Source organism: Molossus molossus, unplaced genomic scaffold, assembly GCF_014108415.1.
Source record: "Molossus molossus isolate mMolMol1 unplaced genomic scaffold, mMolMol1.p scaffold_m16_p_1, whole genome shotgun sequence".
NCBI lineage: Eukaryota > Metazoa > Chordata > Mammalia > Chiroptera > Molossidae > Molossus > Molossus molossus.
The window spans coordinates 99,402,491-99,427,427 of NW_023425344.1; the positions used below are offsets into that span (position 1 = coordinate 99,402,491).

General features: G+C 38.3%; 1 pseudogene; it reads left to right on the top strand.

Moving 5' to 3' along the window:
- The first annotated feature begins 18,092 nt into the window (after window positions 1–18,092).
- LOC118615500 lies at window positions 18,093–18,947 on the top strand (annotated as a pseudogene).
- Window positions 18,948–24,937: the final 5,990 nt, after the last annotated feature.

Consider the following 24,937-nt stretch of genomic DNA (forward strand, 5'->3'; position numbering starts at 1 on the left):
ATTGTGAGTTTCTTGCTTTCATAATGGATTATTTGTAAATTGTTTTGAAATATAAATCCCTATCTCCAATCTCTGAAACAAAAAGTGTCTTTTACACTCACACACAAAACCAGTGTGCTCTTCTTGCTCTGTTAAATAGGCAATTCAGTAAAGCCACAGTGATAAAAGTGATTGCTCTAGCTGGATCTTCCTAGAACTACCTCGTTCTTATTTGAGAATCATTTATACCTCCCTTGTCTCTTGCTTTATCCACCACTTTTCAAGTACATCTTAATAAATTTCTAAAAAAATGTTCTGTTGCTTATAAGCCCATGTGCTCATCTTTTCCTGAACATGTACATTGGATCAGTTTCTTCAGTTTTGTTTTTTTTTTCTTTTGTTGTTGGATTTCTCCATCCCACTCCATCCTCCTCCATTTCTCATCCCCTTCTCTCTCCCTTCCTCTCACTTCTTGTGCTATTTCCATTCTCCACCCATTCTGAGGTAATGTAGTGACTGAGCATTTAGTCTTTCCTTCATTTCCCCCAGGGTGAAGACTGGTTAGCAGTGATACCATTATGACATAACTTCATTAAACACTTGGTTGCACTTCTTAAAAAAAAAATCTCTGCAACCTATCTATTCTTATGTTTAAAATTTTTATTTAATTTATTGGGGTGACATTGGTTAATAAAATTATGTAGGTTTCAAGTGTACAATTTTATAATGCATCATCTGTATATTGTATTGTGTGTTCACCACCCTAAGTCAAGTCTCCTTCTATCACTATTTATTCCCCTTTTATTTAGTCTTTGACCTCCCCAACTCCCCTTTCCATCTGGTAACCACCATACTATTCTTATCCACACAAGACCAGCCTTAGTTCACATCTTACTCATCTCTGAGCTGGTTACATGACAGCCTAACTGCAGCCTTCCTGCCTCTCATCCATTTTCTGCACCGTGGAAGGCAGTGAGCTCTCTGTGCCAAACTGATCAGTCTCTCTCTAGCTTAAACTCCTATAAATATCAAGCCTCATCTGGGCATGTGAGACCATGTAGCTACTGTGGAAAACAGTATGGCAGCTCCTCAAAAAATTAAACATAGAATCACCATATCTTGCAGCAGTTCCACTTTTGAGGACATATCCAAAGGAAACAAAATCACTGTCTTAAAGAAATATCTGTAATCCTATGTTCATTGCAGCATTATTCACAGTAGCCAAAAGGGAGAAGCAACAAGTCAGTGAGGAGTCAAGGGGGGACTTCAATAGTAAAGATAAATTTAAAAAATAGATCAACAAACTGCGGTGCCTACATACAGTGAATATTCGTCCCCATTAAAAAGAAAGGAAATTCTGACACAGGCTACAATTCTGATGAATCTTGAAGACATTGTCCTAAGTGAAATAAGCCAGTCACAAAAGAACAAATATTGTTATTTATTGTGTTTCCATTTATAGGAAAAACCTAGGGTTTAGTCAGATTCATCGAGAAAAGAAAGTAGAATGTTGCTTGCCAGGGGCTGGGGTAAGGGAGGAATAGAGATGTATTATTTAAGAGGTAAAGTTTTAGCTTTGCAGTATGAGAAAAGTTCTGGAGGTGGGTGGTGGTGATGGCCACACAACAGCGTGAATGTGCTTAATGCCACCAAATCTACACTTAAAAATGGTTAACACCGTACATTTTGTTATAAATATTTCACGAGAATAAATTCAATGGGGAAACAGGGCCAGGTCTCTTGGGTTTGATTAAGAGCGAACACTTGGTTCCGAGGAGGAGAACTCTGACTGCCAGTGGCTGAGGCCGAGGAAGAGGCGAGGAGGGAAGTACAGCGTCAGACCCCAGCTAGGTGAGCAGAAATAGACAAATATAGTTCCTGACGCCTTCTAAGGTCACGAGACAATGCCTTTTTGACACATGTTATTTTGCTGAGTGCAGTCAAGCTTCACCTTCCTCTACCCTCTTGCCTATGACAGAGCTCGTAGCTAACGCAGAGCCAGGCTGCTAGAAAGCACCAGGTAACAACAAGCCATGCGCTAGGGAGTAGAGATTTGCAGCTAAAATGCGATTACCGAATTTCATTAAAAAGGACATTTACACACAAAATAACACAATGAACGGTCTCTCATTGAACTATTTACTCACAAATTAGAGAAGAACCACAGGGAGGTAGGAGAGAAAGAGTTGGAGGCAGAAGGAAACGCTGGAGAAACGCACACTTGGGCATTTTTCTGGCCTTCCTGATCCTCTTTCACTAAAATCCAGATGTGAAAAGTCAAAGAGGGACTACATTTCCCTTTCCCTACTCTTTACAACCTGTGAACAACCGGATCTGCCCAAAGCATTCTATCAATGGGAGAGTCACTTATTTTTGTTTCTTTTAAAATAAAGACATCCAGAAAGAGGGTTAAACTTACTGGTATTTTGCACCTGATTAGGTGCTGCTCTGGGAAGCTGGCTCAGTACCTGGGATTGGTAGGTTAATGTGGGTCTTTAAAGGGGAAGCAGGCTAAACTGATGCAGTGCAGGGATGGAGATCTTGCACCATTAGTGGTGCTATCAGGCACCAGACACCAAGACTAGGGCAAGAGAGACATGCATGGAGGTAAGGCAAAGTCAGCCTTCATTTTACTTGTTCTAAGTGTCGGTTCCATGAAACATGAGGGTAAAATACAGCCTCACCATGTAAGCTAGAACATGGAACAGGTGTTTCAGTAACATTTACATGAGTCCTGGGAACTGCAGCCTGTACATTGAAGCTTTTGACTCTTTCAAATCTTATTTGGGTGTGAAATAATAATGATGTGACATTTTGCTTTGTTGCCTGAAACATGACCACTTACTGTATTCACGTAGTGTTTTTTATTGTTTAATTGAACTTATAATTGATATTGCTGTAGAGTCATGTACTGTTGTAAGACGTAATACAGAGAGATCCCATGTATTTTTTGCTCAGTTCCCACCAAGGGTAACATGTTGTAAAACTATAGTACAATATCACAAACAGCATATTGACATTTTCCTCACCACCAGGATTTCTCACGGTGCCCTTCAATAACCACATCCCCTTCCCTCTGTCCATTCCTTAACCCCAGACAACCATTAATCTGTTCTCTATTTCTATAATTTTGTCATTTCAAGTAATCTTATATAAATAAAATCACACAGCATACTACATTTGTGGATTGGCTTTTTTCACTAGCATAATTCTCTGAAGAGTCCCCCATGATTTTGCATATAGCAATAGTTCATCCTCCCTTTTAAAAATATATATATATTTATTAATTTGGGGAAAAGAGAGAAAGAGAGAGATGTAAACATCCATGTGAAAGAGGAGCATTGATCAGCTACCTCCTGCACGCTCCCTACTGGTGGATCAGCCTGCAGCCCGGACATGTGCCCTGACCAGGAATGGAACCGAGACCTCTCAGTCCATGGGAGGAAGCTCAATGCATTGAACCACACCTGCCGGGCTAGTTCATCCCTTTTTATTGCTGAATAGTATTCCATGCTGTGTACCAAACTGCCCCACTGTTTGTTTGTTTTTAAACAATCACCCACTGAAGAACTTCTGAGTTGTTTTCGGTTTGGGGCTATTAATGCTGCTATAAACATTTTTATATAGGTTTTTGTGCCAACTTAGTCTTCATTACTCTATAATAAAATTCCAGGAGTTCAATTACAAGGAAGTATGGTATTTATATATTTAGGTTGTTTAAAAAAAAAAAAAAAGAACAGCCCTGGCCCATTAGGCTCAGCGGTTAGAGTATTGGTCCTCGAACCAGAGTCCTGGGTTTGATTGTGGCCAGGGGCATATGCCTCCGTTGCACTTCATCCCCACCCCCACTGGGGTTTGTCCAGGCCCGGTTGGGGTCATGCGGGAGGCAACCAATAGATGTGTCTCTCTCACATTGATATTTCTCTCTCTCTCTTCCCCTTTCCTTCCCTCCCACTCTATCTGGAGATAAATGGAAAAATAGTGAGGATTAAAAAATTTAAAATAACAGCCTATCTTGTCCAGATTGATTGTACCATTTTACATTCTCACTAGCAATATAAGAGTGCATCCAGTTTCTTTGCATCTTTGCTAACATTTGTCACTATTTTTTAGTCATTCGTTCTGATAGGTAACCCTTTTTTTGTTGTTGTTTAATTTGCATTTTCCTACTGGCTAATGGTGTTGAACATTTTTTCATGTGCTTATTTGATATCTGTATATGCTCTTCCATTACATGTTTATGTTTTTTTGCCCACCTTAAATTTTTTGGTATTTGAGGTGGTTGTTTTTTTTGTTTGTTTGTTTTTTTACTGTTGAATTTTGAGAGCTTTTTATATAGTCTAGATAATAGGTTTTTTCTCAGATATGTGGTTTGCAAAGATTTTCTCCCTCTCTGTAAGTTGTCTTTTCATCCTCTTAACAAGATATTTTATGAAATAAAAGATTTTAGTTTGGTCAACTCCAGTGTATCAGTTCTTTCTTTTATGGATCATGGTTTTGGTGCCAAGTCTTAAGAATTCTTTGCCTAGCTCTAGATTCTGAAGATATTCTATTATGTTTTTTTCTTTGAAAGTTTAATAGTATTACATATTAAATTAAGCCTGCAATCTATTTTGAGTTAATTTTCATGTAAGTTGTGAAACTTAGGTCCATTTTTAAAATTTTTCATTCTAGAATGTAAAGCTTTTTTTTATTAAAGTATAACTGACTTACACTATTAAATTTGTTTCAGATGTACAGCATAGTGAGAATTGACATTTATATTCTGTACAAGGTGATCACCACAAAAAGTCCAATATCTGTCTGTCATCCTACAAAGTTACTGTGATATTATTGACTGTATTCTCTATGCTGTACTTTACATCCCCATGACTTACTTATTTTATAAGTGTAAGTTTGTCCCTCTTAATTCCCCTCACTTTTTGGCTATCACTCAATCCTCCAGCTATTATCGGTTTTTCTGTATCTGAGTCTGGTTTGTTTTTAATTTATTTGTTTAGTTTTTTAGATTCCACACATAAGTTAAATAATACAGTGTTTGTCTTTCTCTGATTTATTTCACTTAACATAATACCCTCTAGGTCTATTCGTGTTGTTAAAAATGACAAGATTTTATTCATATATATACATATATATATAACCATTTAAAACTATTTTTTTGTTATTAAATTTATTGGAGTAATGTTGTTTAATAAAATTATATAAGTTTCAGGGGTACAGTTCTGTAATGCATCTTCTGTATATTGTGTGTTCACTACCACAAGTCAAGTCTCCTTCTATCACCATTACCCTCCTTTATTCTTCTCTATCTCCCCCCACCCCTTTCGCTCTGGTAATCACCATACTGTTGTCAGTCTATGAGGTATTTTTAATCCAGTTATTTGTTCATTTATCTATTGATGAACACCTAGGGTGTTTCCATTTCATGGCTATTGTAAGTATTGCAATGAACATAGAGGTGCATACATCTTTTCGATTTAGTGTTTTGTTTTCTTCTGATAAGTACCCAGAAGTGGAATTGCTGAATCCTTCTTTGTCTCTCTTTATAACCTTTGTTTAAAAATATGTTTTATATCTGATATAAGTATTGCTATCCTAGCTTTTTTGTTATTTTCATTTTCATGAGGTATCTTTTTCCATCCTTTTAGTTTCAGCCTGTGTGCCTTTTAATCTGAAGTGGATTTCCTGTAGCAGCATATAGAAAAGTCTTGTTATTTTATTTATTTAGTCATTCTATTTCTTTAAATAGCACACTTAGTCCATTTACATTTAAATAATTATTGATGGGTATAGACTTATTGCCATTAACATATTTTTATATTAGATTTATAAGTGGTTGGTCTACTACCTTTACTATATGTTTGCCTTTAATAGTGAGATTTTTTTCTTTCATATATTTTTTTATTTCTAATTTTGGCCTTTTCTACTTAAAGAATTTTATTTAACATTTCTTGTAATGCCAGTTTGGTGGTGATGGACTCATTTAGCTTTTGCTTATCTCAGAAAATCTTGATCTCCTTCAATTCGGAATAACTTTGATGGATAGAGTATTCTTGGTCATAAGTTTTTTCATTTCATTGTGTTGAACATATTGTGCTACTTTCTTCTGGCTTGCAAAGTTTCTGTTAAAAAATCAACTGATAATCTATGGGAGCTCCCTTGCATATGATGAACTGTTTTTCTTTTGCTGATTTTAACATATTTTCTTTATCTTTATATTTTAAATTTTTAATTATAATATATCTTGGTGTGGGTTTCTTTAGGCTTATATTGTTTTGGACTCTGTATTTTCTGGACTTGGATGGATGTTTCCTTTACCAGGATAAGAAAGTTTTAAGTCACTATTTCTTCAAATATGTTTTCCATCCCTTTCTCTCTATCTTCTCCCTCTGAGACCCCTATGATATGAATGTTAGGACACTTGATGTTGTCCCAAAGGTCCCTTATGCTATCCTCATTTTATTTATTTATTTATTTATTTATTTATTTATTTATTTAGGTTTTCCAATTAGATGATTACCATTATCCAGTTTTCCTGATCAATAATCTATTCTTCTACATCATCTGATCTGTTGTTGACTCCCTCCAATGTATTTTTTTTTTAATTTCAGTTGTTACATTCTTCTGTTCTGATAGGTTCTTTTCATTTTTTTTTCAATTTTATCTCTTTGTTGAAGTTCTCACTGAATTTATCCACTTGTCAGCAGAGCTTGATGGGCATATTTATAACTATTACTATGAACTCTTTATTTCTTAGACAGCTTACCTTCATTGTATTTAGTTCTTTTTCTGAAATTTTGTCCTGTTATTTGTTTGTTTGTTTGTTTGTTTGGGACATATTTTTCTCTCTCCTCATTTTTCTTGTTTATTTCTCTATATTAGATATGTCAGCTATGTCTCCTGATCTTTAAAAAGTAGCCCTACTTAGAAGGGGTCCTATGGGGCCCAGTGGTGGAATTATCCCTTTGTATCCAGGGCCAGGTGCTCCAGAGGTATTTCCTGGGTATACTAGTGTAGCCTCCTGTTGTGGCTGGGCCACAACTTCTATGGACACACTGGTAGGTGAGACCAGTCCCTGCCTGGATGGCTGTGAGCCCTGGCCACAACTGTTGCAGGCACAATGGTGTGCAAGGCAAGCCTTTGGTGTGGCTGGCTGTGAAGCCCAGCCTCAAGTGTTGCAGAAACACTACTGTCTGCTGGTGCTGACTAAGAACACTCACTGGGTGTAGCAGGACAGGAGCTGTTTTGGAGGGATGCCAGCCTGGATGAGACCTCAGAGAAATGCCAGGGTGCATTGAACAGTGTTAGCAAGGTTAATGGAGAGTATCAGAAATGGTGCCTGCCAGTATCAGACCAGCAAGGTGGAAGGAGAGTAAAGAATGGGGCCAGGAGGGAGGGAGGGAGAGATGGTGTTCACCAGCACCTCTGACTCAGGAGAAAGTTCCAACAGATCCCTGTCCTTCCAGAACACACCCTAAAATTGGTCCATGTATCACCTTCAAATATAACCTAAGTGCTTTTCAAACTGCTGCCTCTGTCGCAAGACTCAGAAAGAGCACAAGCTTGTTTTCGTACAGACCTTTTGCTCACCTAGACATAAGTCCCACTGGTTTTTAAACCCAGAGGCTTGACTTCCTGATGCATGTCCTCCAGTTCAGGGCTCAGATGCCTTACCCTTCAGGGATGACCTCTGTGGTTGTGATCCCATTCGTGAGCCAGGGGTAAGGTGGGTCTGGACTAGATTTAGTCCTCCTATCTGCCTCAATGTGGCTTTTTCTTTATATCTGCAGTTGTAGAAAATCTTTTCTGCTAGTGTTCAGGTTATTCTCAAAGATGGCTATTTTATATGTAGTTGTAGTTTTGGTGTCAATGAGAAGAGGTGAGCTCAGGAACTTTCTACTCTGCCATCTTGAACTCAAAGCGAGGAGCCTTGTTCTTTGTTGTTGTTGATGTTGTTGTTGTTGTTGTTGTTATTGTTGCTGTTAATCCTCACCTGAGGATATTCTTTCCATTGATTTTTTTTTAAGAGAGTGAAAGGGAGGTCAAGGAATCAAACCCACACTCTTTGGTGCACAGGCCAACATTCTAACCACTGAACCACATAGGCCAGAACAAAAACCTTGTTCTTGAATGCCAGTTAACTTGTCCATGAAATGTTGTTCCTTGCAGTTGGTGTACTACCTCAAAACAAACATGGCTTTGGATGATACTGCACTTAGATTCATTTACTTGCCTATAGATTTCTAATTGTTTTAACACAATGAATTCTCTGCATGTTTGTCAAAAATCAATTGAGCATATTTGTGTGGGTTTGATTCTGGGTTATTTACTAGTTTATTTAATGGATCTATGTGTCTATTCCTCCACCAATATCATATAGTCTTAATGATCATATCTATGTAATAAGTGATGTAATCAGTTAGACTGATTTCTCACACTGAATTATTTTTCAGAACTGTTTTAGGAAATATTCTAGTTTATTTTCCTTTATCCATAAATTTTAGAATAATATTGTTTATATATACAAAAAACTGGTTTTCATAGGAATTGCATTTAATCTATATATCAACTTAGGTAGAATTAATATCTTTACTATATGGAGTCATTCAATTTGTGATCATAGTATGTCTCTCCATTTACTTAGATTTTTTTAAAATTCTTTCATTAATATTATACAGTTTTTGATATATTAGTTCTATGCATGTTTTGATAAATCTACATGAAGTATTTAATTTTTGTTTCTATCAATTGCAAATAGTATTGTGATTATAATTTTAATGTCCATCTGTTCATTGTCATCATTCACAATACAATTCATTTGTGTATGTTTATCTTGTACTCTGCAACCTTGCTGATCTACTACTTCTGGGAGTTTTTGTAGATTTGTTAAGTTTTTCTATTTAGACCATAATGTCACCTGAAAATAAGACACTTGTTTCTTCCATTCTGATTTGTCCTTTATTTTCTTTTATTGCCTTAATGAACTGACAAGAATTTCTAGCACTATGTTGAATATAAATGGAGAGCAGATATATTTTTCTTGCTACTGATCCTAGGGAGGAAGAATTCAGTCTTTAATGATTAAAAATAATGTTTGCTGTAGGTTTCTTTGTAATGTTTTTTATCAAGTAAGGAAGTTGCCCTCTATTCCTCTTTTCCCAATAGTTTTTGTCATAAATAATTGGCAAACACTGTTTCTGCATCAGTTGGTATTATCATTTTATTTATGTATTTATTTATTTTTGGTCTGCTAATGTGTATTGCATTAATTAATTGTCAGATATTGAACCAGGTTTGAATCCCTGAAATTAACTCTAGTTGGCCTTGGTGTATAATTCCTTTTTATGTTTTGCTGAGTTCTAACTGGTAATATTTTATTAAGGATTTTTGTTATTTATATTCATGAACAGTGGTTTGCAATTTTTCTGTGAGCTGTCTTTGTCTGATTTTGGTATCCAGGTCATACTAGCTTTATGCAAAGAATTGTTTTCTCCTGTTCTGTTTTTCGGAAGAGATTGTGCAGAACTGATGTTAAATCTTTTTTACATATTTGGTTTTGTTATCAGTGTCCCAAACTCTCTTATGAAATCAGCAGGGCTAAAACAACTCTTCAGAGAGTTTTAAATTATAAAATCATTTTCTTAATAATTATATAGCTGTACAAACTTTTCATGTTGGATGAACTGTGGTAATTTGTTGAGGAAGTGGTCCATTTCATCTAAGTTTTCCAATTTATACGTGTATAAAGTATTTTTGTAGTATTTTCATATTGTTCTTTTGATGTCTGTAGACACTGTATGTCCCTGGTTTCATTCCTGATATTGATAATTTGCATACTTTTTTTTTTCTTTTTCCTTCTTGCTAACTACTGGAATATATTTATTGTTTTTTTAAAGCTGTATTATTTATCTATTTTTTATTTTAATGTTTTATGCTGTTTATTATTTCCTTCTTTTTGCTTGCTTTGTTTATTTGCTCTGCTCTTAATAGGTCCTTGAGGTGAGAATATAGATTATTGATCTGAGACTTTTCTTCTTTTCTCTTTATACATTAGCACAAAAATTTTCCTCCAAGTACTGCTGTACCTGTGTCCATAAATTTTGATATGTTGTATATTAATTATCATTAATTAAAATTTCTATTATTTCCTTTGAAACTTCCCCATGACCTATGGATTATTCAGAAGTAGGCTGTTTAGTCTCAATATGTTTAAATATTATTATCTTTCTGAAATTGATTCTAGTTTGATTACATTGTGATTGGAGAACACACTCTACAATATCAATGCTGTTGATTGATGTTATTGTTAGGTTCTTCTATATCCTTGCTAATTTTCGGTCTAGTTGTTTTGTCAGCGTCTTCTTATGTTTGTTCTATATGTCATATCCAGGGATTCCAGCAGAAGGGGTAAGTTAAAATATATCTGTTTCATCTATCCAGAAGGAGAAGTCAGTATTCACTTAGATTTAAAAATTATTTTTCTTAGGAGTCAATTGTTAAACCTCTTGCAAAAGTAAAATCAAGAAGAAACACTTCTCCAGGCTGTCCATTTCAGTAAGAAACCATCAGTTTCTGATCCTTGGGTCTTGTGCTTTTTTTGCTTCACACCCACCTCTCATCACATCCTCAGGGTCATTGTGTTGGGTGTGTGAGCTGTGTGTGTGTGTGTGTTTGCATTTGTGTATGTCTTATGGTAAATAATGCAACTCATACTGAATTTATACTGCCACATGATTTTGCTGTGAGGGCCCTTAAAAACCTCTTTAAAAAATATATGGTTAGTTTCATTTTATGTGCATTTCACCTCAATAAAGAAAATAAAATTTAAAAAGCAAACCAAAATAATAACAACATCAAATGCTCTTCCAGTATTTGTTGCTCTTCAAATAACACCAACGTGGCATCCCAGAAATCATTCAATAGGGATTGAATCCCAGACATAGCCACCACATTGACCCACCCATCCCCTGCCCTACCCTAGTTTCCATTAAGGAAAAGTCTTCAGGACTGGATGGAACTTAAGGAAGAGAAGATACTTCAGAACTTAACCTTGGGAAACATTCATTGTAATCCTGGGTTATAGGAGAATACATACATGGAGCACCTATCATTAGCCACACCAGTTCATGTCCCATGCAGATTAAAATCATCTTCTATAGTGGAGATGCAATGAAGGATATGCTTTGTAGACTGGATGATGGAGATTTGGGGTTGTTTATTGTTCAGTTTAGAGGATCGGTCAGAAGCAATTTGCTTCCTTATTACCGTGGCTTCTGCCTCAAATTTCAAGGACTTCAACATTACATTAAAATGAGCCTTTTTCTTTTCTTTCTTCTTATTTTTTCAAGTAGCTTGGCTGTAGTTACTTCCTGATTCTATAGCACTCTAAGTCAAAAACATGAAAGGCAGCATCTAAGCCTATCTCTATTAACATCTAGAAATACTTCAAGGAAACAACAATTTTGAAAAGCAAAATATCTAACAGCTTTTCACTGACACTACCACCAATTTCAAAGGCCCATTTGTTTTATTTTTCCTTCCAAGCTGCACTGTGCTAAGTAATGGAATCGTTTTACCAACCCCCACCCCACCCCTGTTGGGAGGGAGAGCATGGAAACCATTTGCCAAAATGCACGGGCCAGCCATCGTATATTTTCCAGGTCCCACTTTACAAATGCCAATGTGAAAAGAATAAGCAGCTACTTCATCTTCCCAAACCAATCCCTATCCCTGCAACGATACTATTTTAGTATGTGTTATCAGAAAAATAGTATACCTGGTTATCATCTTTTGGAAAATTTAAATTCTGAATGTAAAAGAGATAACATAAATAAAGTAAGCTGAAGAAACTAATAAACTCTGTACCCAATTGAAAAAGATTGTTCTCAAAGTCTCAAGAGGTCAGCTGCAAATGCGGGGGTGGGGGGGGAGCACAAATATTAGGAATTAGTCCTGGGATTTGGAAGTTTCACAACCATGAATTAAGAATATATGGTATTCTTTAACATAATCCCATGCAGTTACCTAGCAGGTAGAGAGGAAGAAGAGATACAAAATTTCCAAACAAGTACATCACCAAAGCTGCGTAGAAAATGTATGGTGATTGGGGTGGGAAACAGAGAAACTTGTGAGAGGATGTGTATTATCGTATGGAATTCACCTGACTGTCTTTGAATTTAATTTTCCTTTATCCAAACGAAGGCTGACAGTATAGAATCACACTCTGGGGAGAAAAGTATTAGGGAGAATAGTGCTAAAAATTAGAGATCAGATATGATCACTAGTATTGAAAGTTCAAATTTAGCAGAAGTTCGGAGTCAGATCCTATTTCAGGGGTACCATTTAATTTAGTCTGTAGCTTTCTCAATCAATACTAGACTGGTGATAAAATAACAGAAATAACTAGCTTTCCATAGTGTTTACCTTTGGTTTTATATATTACATAAGGCACCAGGAGAAAGAACACTTACTAAAAAAGTAAAAATTAAAAAGCCAGAACAACTTGGGAATACGACCTAAGTCTTGCACTGGTCAAACTGGAAGTCTTAGAAGGTGCCTATGCTGTCTGTCACAGAAAAATAAAAAATTCATGTGCTTTGCAATTGGCAGCCAAATTGTGCATCCTGCCTCCAGCAGATAAGCCCTGACGGTTGTACAATGCTGTCTAGCAGGTAAAAGGAAAACCACTGACCCCACTGAGCTACTTGCAATACTACTCAAACATGAAAATACCAGATGGATTGAAAGTGACAGACCTAATAAGCAACTTCCCAAATCTGCATGAACCTAATTGCACAAAATCCTTACTGCAGCTGCTTCCATTTGCTTTCTCAAATCCTTAAGCCAAACAACCTAGATCAGGGAGCCTCAGACGCACTTGAACTGCCCAAGCCATCTTTAATGTACTGTTGGATTTCTCTGAACCATGGCCTCATACAGGAATTATTCAAAGAGGTTCTCCAATACTCCGCAGGGAGGAATGTCAGTTAATGCTTATAGTTTTAATACTTCCTTCACTCAAATTTCTTAAAAAGAAGAGAAGCATATTTTTCATTAATAAAATAATAATGATCAAATGTCTTGACTCCTAAGGGCAAGCTGAGAACATTCTTTCACTGAGAAATCTGTAGTTGTTTTTCAGGTTTATACATATTCAAGGATAAAAGGCTCTATTTGACATTAGTTTCTACTGTTGTGTTTAATTTCCCTTTTATAAAGAACTTCAGGAATTGGAAGAATTTAGAGGTGGTTGCAATGAGATGGGAAGAAATGGATTCACTCAGTCTTCTTTGACTAAATTGGCCTATTTCCATCATGTCAGCTTGTGAAATTCTACTACAGAAAAACTCCCAGCCTGTCCCAGGAGAAAAACCTTCATTCTGGAGAATAATCTCTGAGACTCCCCTGCCATTCTTTGGCAGACTTTCTTCAAGATTAACCACAGGTCTCGCCAACCCACGATTTGGGCTTTGGTGCAGTCTTGGAAAAGTGGGACAGTGACCACTGTAGTCCCACCAAAGAAAATCTCATGACATCTCAAGAACACATTATTAGAGGACTCAAAGAATTAGGTGCTTTCAGTGTCCCTATCAACATGCACAATAGTGAGTTAGAAGGTGGAATGGACACCAGTAACCCTGATTGATCTTGCCAATGAACTTAATCTGTGCTATTTCTACAACCAAGGTCGAGCATCTGCATAGGCATTTCTACATGACCAAGGGGGAGTGTGGCTTCTGAACCTGTGTGTCCTTGCCCATGCATTTTACTACTAGATGTTTTCCCCCTTTTCTGGAAAAGAAGTTATACTTATCTGAACCATAATGGCCGTTAATATTTATTTATTAGATATTTCTTGGTTGAGGATTCATTTCAGTGATGATCCCTCTGGACTCACATTTCATCATTATATTTGCCTCCTAGACACATACTTTGAAGTGCTGTTACCCTGAATGAAAATTAGACATTTTCACTGATGAAAAGTCATCCATTAATACTTCATTCAGAAAGGCTCCCAGCTCCTCTGTACCTCTCTACCTAGAAAAATAGCTTCTTCTATGTTGTGCTATTTAGGGATGTAGTACTAAAAACATGAGAATGAGAAGAGATTTATATAAAATATCAAAATCTTTAAAAAATCATTTTAAACTTGACCAAACTGTTTATCTTCCCCAAAGTGATATTTTATCAATTTGTTTATTTAGTCAATCATTTACTTACTAAATACTTATCAGAACTGATCATGTGTGGAGCTGTGTTCTTGTCACTGAGGTTGTAGCAGTGAACAAAATGGATGCAACCTCGCGCTTCTTAGGTCTTATATTCTAATAGAAGTGACAGGCAATGAACAAATACATAAATAATGAATTTTTAGATAGTGAAAGCATCATAAAAAAAATAACAGCAGTAAGAGAATGTGGGGGCTAGGTGATAGGCTGACCATTGTAGATTGTATCCAAGGAGGTAATATCTGAGCAGAAGTCTGACTCAAAGAGGAGTGAGCCATGTACAGCGCTGGGGTACAAGACTTCTAGATAAAAGAAATAGCAAATATGCAAGGCATGAAGGGGGTAAGAATGGGATGTTCCCAGAACACAAAGGCTGGCAGTGCTAGAGGGAAATGGATAAGGAAGACGAGGAGGAGAAAGAGATCAGAGGATAAAGAGAAGCTCAGAAGAACATGGAGGCCCTGGAAGGAGTATGGATGAGGTTCTACATCAAATGGGAAGCAGTACAAAGGTTTTCACCCAGATCTGTTTCTAATATGCATTACTCTGACTACTGTTGTTTGCAGAATAGTCTATAAAATAGAAACAAGAACAGACCCTGATAGTAAGTAAGTGAACTCAACATTTGATGCCCCCTAGAGTATGGGGCTTTTTTTTTTCTTTATTGATTTTAGAGAGAGGAAGGGAGAGGGAGAGAGAGATAGAAGCATTGATGAGAGAGAACATCAATTGGCCATCTCTTGAATGCTCCCCACAACCTGGGCCTATGCCCTGACCAGGAATCTAACCGGCAACCTCTTGGTGCATGGGTCAATGTTCAACCACTGAGCCACACTGGCCAAGCAAGTATGGGGCTTTTTGTCTGGTGGATTGTGTGTGTGTGTGTGTGTGTGTGTGTGTGTGTGTGTGTGTGTGTAATGATAATCAATACAGACATCCAACTGTTCTCCTGAGCTGGGACACTAGTTCTACCATGAGGCCTTGAATAATTTATATAAACCTATCAGTGCTTCAGTTTCCTCATCTATACAACATAAATAATAACATCACCCATGTCAAGAGTTGTTGTAAGAATTAAATGAGTAAGTATAAACCACATAGAAGTCTACAGACCACAATAAGAACCATATAAAGGCTTATTACTATTATTTTCTTTATTGAGGTTTCTGTTTTCAAAACGATTAGAGGATTTTTCCATGGAAGAATTATGTATTTCTCTTCTGACTTGTTTTTATAGACACAATGAAAGATTGTAATTGTTAGACCTTCAGTAGATAGGTATCTGCTGAACTAAATTATTGTAACCCTAAAACACATGGATATTGAAACAGGTATATTCCTAAAGGACCATGGAAATCTAGCAAAGTTACCCTTATTTTTTCTTTCTGGTGATTCAACTTTTAATAAACTAATGAGCTCTTTGTTTTGGGTTATAAATAAAACAGGCAATTTAAGAAGTTTCTCTGATTGAACAGTGTGTCTCTCTTCACTCTCTCTTCTATAGTTGGAACTCAGTAAATATTTGTGTTTCTGATGGCAACTCTATAGTGATAGAATTTGGAATGCATGCCACCAAGTGTCAGTAGTCCCATACAATAACATCAGGAAAAAGTGATTTATTTACTATGAGTACACATTGAACATAAGATCTTCCTTCTTAAAAGTTCAGTGTGGATGCCTCTGGGAACTCTTAGCAGGATCCATGAGAGACATTTTGGTTTCTGCTGCTTGGGAGCTCCTACCCTCCTGTTAACCCAGAGTGCTCTCTTTAGTTTCTTCTTGACATTTCCTTTGTCACAGGAAGATAGAAAGATCAGCTATCATTCGTGGTGGGTGGACAAATCAGTACTCTGGTCTTTATCTGAGGCTTAAAAGAGTTACTCTTCTGATGATTTTAGCCTACTTCTTTATAAGAAGCTACTTGTTGCTTAAAAGGGGGGTTCGACAGTTCAGTGATTCATCTGACACAGTGAAAAGGGTGCAAAAGTGGTTGTTTTCTGCAGATACATAAGGTCATCCCACGCCCACTCTTTTATTTACTCAGTATGACACAATGATAATAATCAGTGTCCATTAAGAGATTCAAGTTAAGCAGAAATAATGGACCAAATGGTATGCACCTTAACACCTTAATAGGCACTGGAGATGTTTGTTCCCCCTTTGTTTTCTGAATTTGCTGTGACATACTTAAGAAATGACATCATCCTATAAATGCTAGCTGTCAAAGGGCCCTGATGTCACAACCAGACCACGCTCACAACTAGTCCTGCTAGTCCTGATTTGTTGAAAGAACAGCATTTCCTTTATCTTCCTATGATCAATTTGTTAAGGTCAGGAGATTTTCCTCTTTTTTCTATTTTGAAGCCTTTAAAAAGGAAGATGAAGTCTATCAACTCATAAAAGCAAATGCTTTTGTCCAATTAAATGAAATTCTCCTTCATTCAGTATAAAGTAAGAAAGAAGGGAAAACATGGGATGACAAAAACCAGAGTAATTCAGAAACCTGTTTATCCTATGATTTCAAGATTGTTTTAGCAGAGCTATCCAATCTTAATAGTTCAAATTACAGTAACATAGACAAGATGATAGCATCATTTCATCTAAAAGATATAGTGTAAATCTAAGTTACAAGGCATGTACTTTCCTCAAAGACTTTTAATGTTTAAAAATACAAACATCCAGATTCCACTTTGCTGCAGACCCTTCCACCCTCTAAATTAGCTCCAAAGAAAAGGCAAAGTCATTTATGAGCAAAGCCTGGATTCCTGCTCTAAACAAATGCCTAGATTCTTTCTCTTGCCAGCAGACCTCCTGTCTCCCATCACCTACTCACACACCCTCAAGCCATCCACTCCTGATGGTTGCCTTCCTGACAGGCTCATTCACCTTCTTTGCCAAGCACACAGAACCCCTGAGGGCTTTAGAAGATATAATCCCTAGGTCCTCGGGGGATGTTGGCAAATATAAAGTTCTTGATTTCAAATATACTGGCATGAGAGATGGTAAAACTCAGTTTAGAACAGTGGAAAGGGAGAAATTTACCAAGAGAAATGGCCCTAGAGTAGCTATAGATTGATCCATTCGTGGGATTGGTTTTCAATCAGTTGGTTAAGGACACAACTGATCTACTGATATGTGATGATCAACTGGATCAAATATGGCTTTTATTAGAAATAATAGTTATTGATGAGCATCTGTATATTAAGCAAAATGTAGGTGAGGTAGAGAATAAAGAAGAATAAAAGGCATGGTCCTGCCTACTCCTCAGTAACCCACTGAAAGAACACCAGCACATGAGACAGTAAGCACAAGACAGAGACAATGATCAATTGCTGGAAACATCATGGTCCAGAAAGCGTCCTAAGGGCAGTACCATGTGTCCTGGCTGAGAGAGAAGCGTAAGATGAGCCTGGGAGAGTTTGTAGGCTTGTGGATTCAACACATGATAAGGAGAGCAGCTGGTGTGATTGGAAATAGTTAGGAGCCAGGACAGCCACATTGGCAAGAGAGATACTTTTTGGATCACATTCCAAAGAAAACAAGTAGCCAGAGATTGCTTAATCCATGGCTTCAACATAGAACTAAGGAATCAAGAGCATGCGTACTAATTTCTGAAACCGTCACTGTGTCACTATTTGGGGTGATTCAAATTATGGTGCCCAAATAAACCTTACCCTCTGCTTCCTCACCAGCAAAGTCAGGATGACCTTTGAATGCTTTGCAAAGCACAGCTAATTATCATTTATGACAACCAAAGAGTTACATAAAAGGTTATGACATGTGTAATAGTGTAATAGCAGCAAGGACCAAAATGCTTTGTCCATGGCATTTTGACTTGAAAGGAGATATGAAAACACCAATAATAGCTCTTTCCCATCTTGCAAGATGGCAGAGGAAAAACCTGAAAAGCTGGATACTAAGAAGAAACCTGGTGCCAAGAAGGCTGACGCTGGTGGCAAGGTTAAAAAGGGTATTCTCAAGGCCAAGATGCCTAAGAAAGGGAAGCCCCACTGCAGCTGAAACCCTGTCCTCGTCAGAGGAATTGGCAGATATTCCTGGCCGGCTATGTATTCCCAAAAGGCCATGTACAAGAGGAAGTATTTGGCAGCTAAATCCAGGATTGAAAAGAAAAAGAAGGAGAGAGGTCTTACTATTGTTATAAAACCAGTTGGTGGCGACAAGAATGGTGGTACCTGAGTGGTTAAATGTCACAAAATGCTTAGATATTATTCTACTGAAGATGTGCCTGGGAAGCTGCTGAGCCATGGCAAGAAACCATCAGTCAGCATGTGAGAAAATTGCGGGCCAGCATCTCTCCCGGGACTATTCTGATTGTCCTCACTGGGTGCCACAGAGGCAAGAGGGCGGTTTTCTTGAAGCAGCTGAGCAGTGGCTTGCTACTTGTGACTGGACCTCTGTCCCTTAATCACATTCCTCTGCATAGAACACACCAGATATTTGTCATTGCCACCTCCTCTAAAATTGACATCAGTGGTGTAAAAATCCCCAAACATCTCACTGATGCTTACTTGAAGAAGAAGTTGCACAAGCCCAGACACCAGGAGAGTGAGATCTTCGACACAGAGAAAGAGACATACGAGATAACAGAGCAGTGCAAGGTTGACCAGAAAGCCATGGACTCAAATTCTGCCAAAATTCAAAGCTGTTTTTCAGCTTCAGGGCTACCTCTGTGTGTTTGCTCTCACAAATGGGCTTTATCCTCACAAAATAGTGTTCTAAATTTCTTACAAAGAACCTAATAACTTATCTATTGTAGGAAGGAAGGAAGGAAGGAAGGAAGGAAGGAAGGAAGGAAGGAAGGAAGGGAGGGAGGGAGGGAGGGAGGGAGGGAGGGAGGGAGGGAAGAGGGAGGGAGAAAAGAGGGAGGGAGAGAGGGGGAGGGAGGGAAGAAAGAAAAGAGGAAAGGAAAGGAAAGGAGAGGGGAGGGGAGGGGAGGGGAGGGGAGGGGAGGGGAGGAGAGGAGAATGCCAGTAATAATAATTATACAAAAACCTGCCAAGTATGATGAGAGGGTACTGAGCTATCTGTAGGGACACTGAACTCTACACAGTATCTGTTCACATTTTATGGACATCATCCAAAAGCCTTATAATTAATTCCATATATATAATGAAGCTGGCCTATACTAGCTGTTTAAACTCATTAAATCACACAGTTTTAATATATACTAAAACCATCCTTATTCATACAGTGAAATCATCCCAAATTCTCCTAGAGTCATATCATGTATTGTCTTAACTGCTTTGACTAAAAGTCATTCATCTGAGCTGAAATCTCTCCTACTGTACAATTTTTAAACACTAATATATAGTAGTTGAACATTTATATTTAATCATTGTGAGCAATGAACCTCATTCAGTCTGGTAAAAGAGAATAAAGTGACCTTGAAAGGAGCAAACAGGATCATTTAAATTCGAAAAACCCTGTTTAGCCCGCTATCCCGCTATGCCTCCCTAGTGCACTATTATTACCACTGTTAACTTCATTTTAAACAAAGAAAAAAAAATGGAGCACGGAGGGAATTTGTGATTACTCAAGGTCACAGTGCTAGCTAGACAAGCCAAGTTGGAAAGATCTCTGGAGTCAGAAACAGTCTCCTGTTTTTGCCACTTAGTGGCTATGTGAACTTGGATCAGTGATGACACTAGTTTCCTCCTCTGAAAAGTAGCAATGTCATGTTCATGGATTCTAAGACTATATATATTTTTTTCTCATTGAACATCTCTGCAACAGGAAAACATCTTAACAACTGTTGGTGAAGTGTAGTTGGCACCACATTTTCTTGCTTCGTGGTAAATGAAATAATGCTGGGTCTTCAAATCCATGGATCTTAGATTTAGTAAGAGACAGTAATAATAACTAGCTCTGGTGAGAATATGTGAGAGGGTTACAAACATGGAAAATGTGTGCATGCAGATTCTTAGACTGAGGAAGCCACTCCGACGAAGGAAACTTACTCAGTGGCTGAAATTTGCAAGGTGGATGAAAAGTTAACTTTAAAACAATCCTCACATCTTGGTCTAGCACTAACTTTTGGAATGCATGACTATTAAATCTGACACCTTTAAAATACCTGGCCACAAGTAAGAAATAGGCATCGCTCAGTCAGTGCAGACGAAACTATCAGAAATTTCGTGGAATATATCTAAAAAGTCTAGTATTTAAATCCGAATTCCATATTAGCTTGTCATTTTGATAGGTTTGACAAGTGCAAGTGAGGATTTTGACAATACGGAAGTTTCCAATATATTTTTACTATATGAAAAAAAAAAATAAATGTAAAATACATAAATGTGCTTCTAAATTGCCACTGTTTATTTTAAGAAATAAAACATTCATCATCTTCAAATTCTGTACTTCTGTGCACTGATTGCTATGTGGTAAGGGTGAGGGTAGCAGCAAATTATAGTCAAGTCGGCAGCCCAGATAAACTGCAGCTGTTTTCGGTTCTGGTTCTGCGACATCCATAGTGGAATTCAGAATTTACTGAGAGCTGGCTTTTCTCATTTTCCTGGCAAAGAAATTGCTCACTTAATTACCCTCGGGGGTCCTGTGTAAATTATGTCCATAGATTTAGAGAGAGAAAATGGCAGAAAATAAATATTCAGCAGCAATAAGAGAGAGAAATCCACCTCTGCTGAGTTTGCATGTCTTCCCTTGAATCGTCTGATGCTTGGACGGGACAAGTTCTGTCTGGTCCCAGATGAAATCAGTAGTTCTGCCATCCCCTATTCAGCCCAGAAACATGTTTCTCAGCCTACTATTTCCATTCACCGTGATCACATGAGCCTGGCCTCGCATGGCTGTGTTTAACTCCATTCATCTAACGCTGGCCGACATTCCCCCCTTTGAGGGACCACCAGGATCGTGTACCTGACCTCACTCATTGCTTCAAGCTCAAACTGTTAGCGAGATGCATGAAGACATTTACAAATTAATTAAGGTATGAATTAATTGATTTTTCCCATGAAATAACCATCAGTGACATAATAATACCTAACATTTGTTGAAAGTTTGCTCTCTGCCATTTATCTTACCCACAGTGGGCCTCACAGTCACTGTGGATATCGGCAGGCATTACTGGGAGTATTCTTCGTTCAGTGACTAAATGTTGGAACAGTGTGAAGAGAAGTGAACTAAGATATAGGCATCCCAGACTGAGAGGAAATTGCCCTGAAGCAGAAAGGGGTAAAGCTGGTTTCCATCCCAATCCATGCTGTCTGACCCTTGACCTCACTCTTTTAGCCAATTGATGCATCTTTGCCTTCCTGGTGTGAGAATTCTGGGCATGAAGAAGAAAAGAAGAGTATAATCAGAAAAATGGGAAGACTGTTAACCCTTCACAATCCCAACCTTGGTCAACTCAACTCGTTGAATAAGAAATACGATGTTTTGACATGTGACTCTCTCCTGGAGTTCAGGCTGACACTCAGAGCCCATATTTGACATGTGAAGCCTGGATTTCTTAGTTAAGTGCACTGGAGACATCAGCAACGGCTAATGTCAAACTGTCTCATGAAAGGAGCCCAGTTTTAGGGATCCATTTTGATTGGCAGCACTAAAAAGAGAGGCAAAGGGAGCCGGATGAGGGCGTAGTCGCACTAGGTGCTGAAATGCTGCCATAACTCTCCACAAGAGCTTTGAAGCTCTTCCAAAAGCAATCCCACTCTGGCAATTACGTGGGAGAGGGCTGCGCTTTGTACAGAGCTCACAATCCTGCTGAGGAATTATGCACTTAATGTGCTAGAAAATCCTGCATCAAATGGCATTTCCTTTACTGGCTTTCTAGCCGCCCACACCTAGGGCGTGCCAGTTTTTTGTACAAATACAATGGCCTCGCTGGCACCATTGTATTTAATTTCTACTGAAAAGGTGACAAACCGTGTCATAACCGCCCACTATCTTCCTGAAACCCACCCAGCTATCTGGACACCCCAACCACACTTATTAGCATCTCCTTCATGTCAGTAATAGACCAGAGTGGTCTCTCAGTAACAAAACCTAGTCAATCTTCTACCATCACCCAAAAACCATGATTCCCTTGTCTCTTCTTTATCTTTCTCTCTGATCTAATTAAAATTGTTGTGAGCAGTTGTGAGGAGAAGATTTTTTCCCTAGGCCCAGAACTATACCTAGAAATGGCCCTAAGACAAACATACTCCAGCCCAGGTTTTACACAAACAAGGGTGTGCGTTAATTGTGTCCGATGGAAACAACTATGATAAAGGACAAATACAGTAAAAAGCAGAAGATTATGGGTCTACTTTTTGGTCTGTCACTGTGTGACCTCAGGGAAGTTATTTAACTTCTCGAGGCTATCGTCTTCTCATAAATGTTGGAGAGGATTGTACAGGAGAATGTTTATGTACTCCTTTAGTATAACGATTCTGCAATTCCAAACACTACAAGAGGAGTTCTCTCTTATTATCTTGAACTGCAAAGTGTTAATCAAAACTCAGTAAAATACTTAATAAAGTACTAAATGGTGATGCATAGAATCTGAAAGATGCTAAATGTTGGAACCCAAAGGTGGCACGTGCTTTTATCTGGTGGACCCCAGAGTAGATATAGCACATCACAAAATGGTAAGAGATAAACAGCACTGTGCTGAAAAGGAGCACCCTATCAGTGGCCCAGGCTCCAGAGGTGCAGAAGAGGACAGAGTGGCCGGGAGGCCACCATCTAAGGTTGATTTCTCCAAGTGGATATGGAAGCACTTTACTGGGAGCCAGACACCTGAGGTGAGACCAACTGAACTTTCCAAGAGGACACAAGTCTGTCAGGAGTTCAGTCTGAAAGGAATCAGGAACAGGATAAATAAGAGCCAAGTTTTAGCAGAGTTCCAGTAAGTTTATTAAAAAGTAAGTTAATATCAAATAGGATGATCTGAGCTCAATATGAACACCAGGATGAGGACAGCCTGGCATGGATATTTGGGGAGATAGGCCAAATAACAAACTAGAAACAGAATTTAGCATAAAAGGAATAGTTCATGTGTCAGGATAGGAGTTGGGCAAGTTACTTGGCTGTTGGGAGGCAGGTTCTACGTATTCATGAAGCAAAACCTCTACTGATCTCTAGAAACAACTCTTTTAAACAGTCAGGTTCAGGAAATCCTGGTAAAATAGAGACGTATGAATACTTTGAATACATCTCCTAAGCAAATAAATATAGCCTAATATTAGGCTAAAATAAATTAATTCAGACCATGAATAAATAAGTTGGAATTTTAACAAATGAAATGACCCACGACATTACTTTTGACAATATTTATTATTGTATGTAAGATGTGCCTGCATTATTATCACTTAGTATAACATTATAGAAGCTTTGGAACTTCATAAGTTAACAGCTAATTTGACTTCCTAGTGGAAGAAAATGAAAGAAAAAAAAAATCCTGACAAATGTATCCCATGAAAGCAAAGTACTGAAAATTAAAGAATGCAGTGATGTTCTTGTCAGGTCTCATTCTCCTCAAGAAAGCCTTCTTATAGGTGAATAAATTTCATTTTTCCCCATTTATAAAACCATCTCCCTGATGCTAAGTTAGGCCAGACCACAAGGCCAGTCCTATCTTCAAAGCCCAGTGAGAACCTGGATTCGGACCTGGTTAAGTTGCTTTCACTTGTGTTTATCGTTAAATCAGCAGTCAGTCAGTCCTGGAGACACTCATGAGAGAAGGGTGAGTGGGTGAGGCTCTCTGCCTCCTAGTTACTCCAGAGTGCCAGAGTGGTCTTTGTGGCCCAGGGAAGTAAGGAGTCCTTCAGTCTAGATGAGCCCAGAAAATTCTGGCAGGTTCCTGCATGTAGACGGATTACGCAGGAGAAGGGCCACAGCCACCCCTGTGAGCCCCCCTCTTGTTACCAGCTGAGGAAATCCACACCACAGTCACGGACTATACATTTCACTTTATCAACGGGTCTACTAAGTCTTTCAATGCACCAGGTCAGGCAATGGACAACATGTTTCACCTTGCTTCACATTTTAAAGACAATATGACAACGTAAGACCGTCCCCAGACCACTTGATATGCATTGATTTAAAGATCTATGGAGACACCCGAATTTTCTACCAGTTTTCACAGCAGCAGGAAAGGCCTGAAGAGCTGGTGTGAAAGCCTCTCACACCTGATGCTTTTTCCAACTTGTACGAAAGTCAACACAGGCTGTTACTAAAGACTCTAGAACACCCAGACCATGGCCACACACCAAGCCTGCTGGGTCAGGGTCGGTCAGCTTTCCCGAACATACTGGAATCTTAGATCTTGTGCTAAGCACTAGACACCGTCAGAGCCAAGTATGCTTATTCTCCAGTGCTTGAGAGCTCGTCCTCCAGCTTTCACCCAGCTGGTGAGTCTATGGAAAGCAAAACCCAGGCGGAGTTTTAAGCTGCCAGGAGAAAATGACGTGTGAAGGGAAAAGGGCACAGTGCTGAAGGCCAGGGTACGATAACAGGGCATGGGCAACATGGGACAGCAGCTGGGAAGCCAAAGCACAATGTGAGATGCAACTAGCAAGAGAAACAAAGGACAGCCAGACAATATTTCACAAATACATTAGGAACAAGACAAAGGAGAATGTAGACCCGCTAATTAGGAGGGAGGGAAAACAGATAGCAGAGGCATCAGAAGGCTTGAGCCTTTAATACCTATTATGCTCTAGGCTTCACAAGATGGTTAGCTATCATCAGAAGCTGAATATAAACCACAC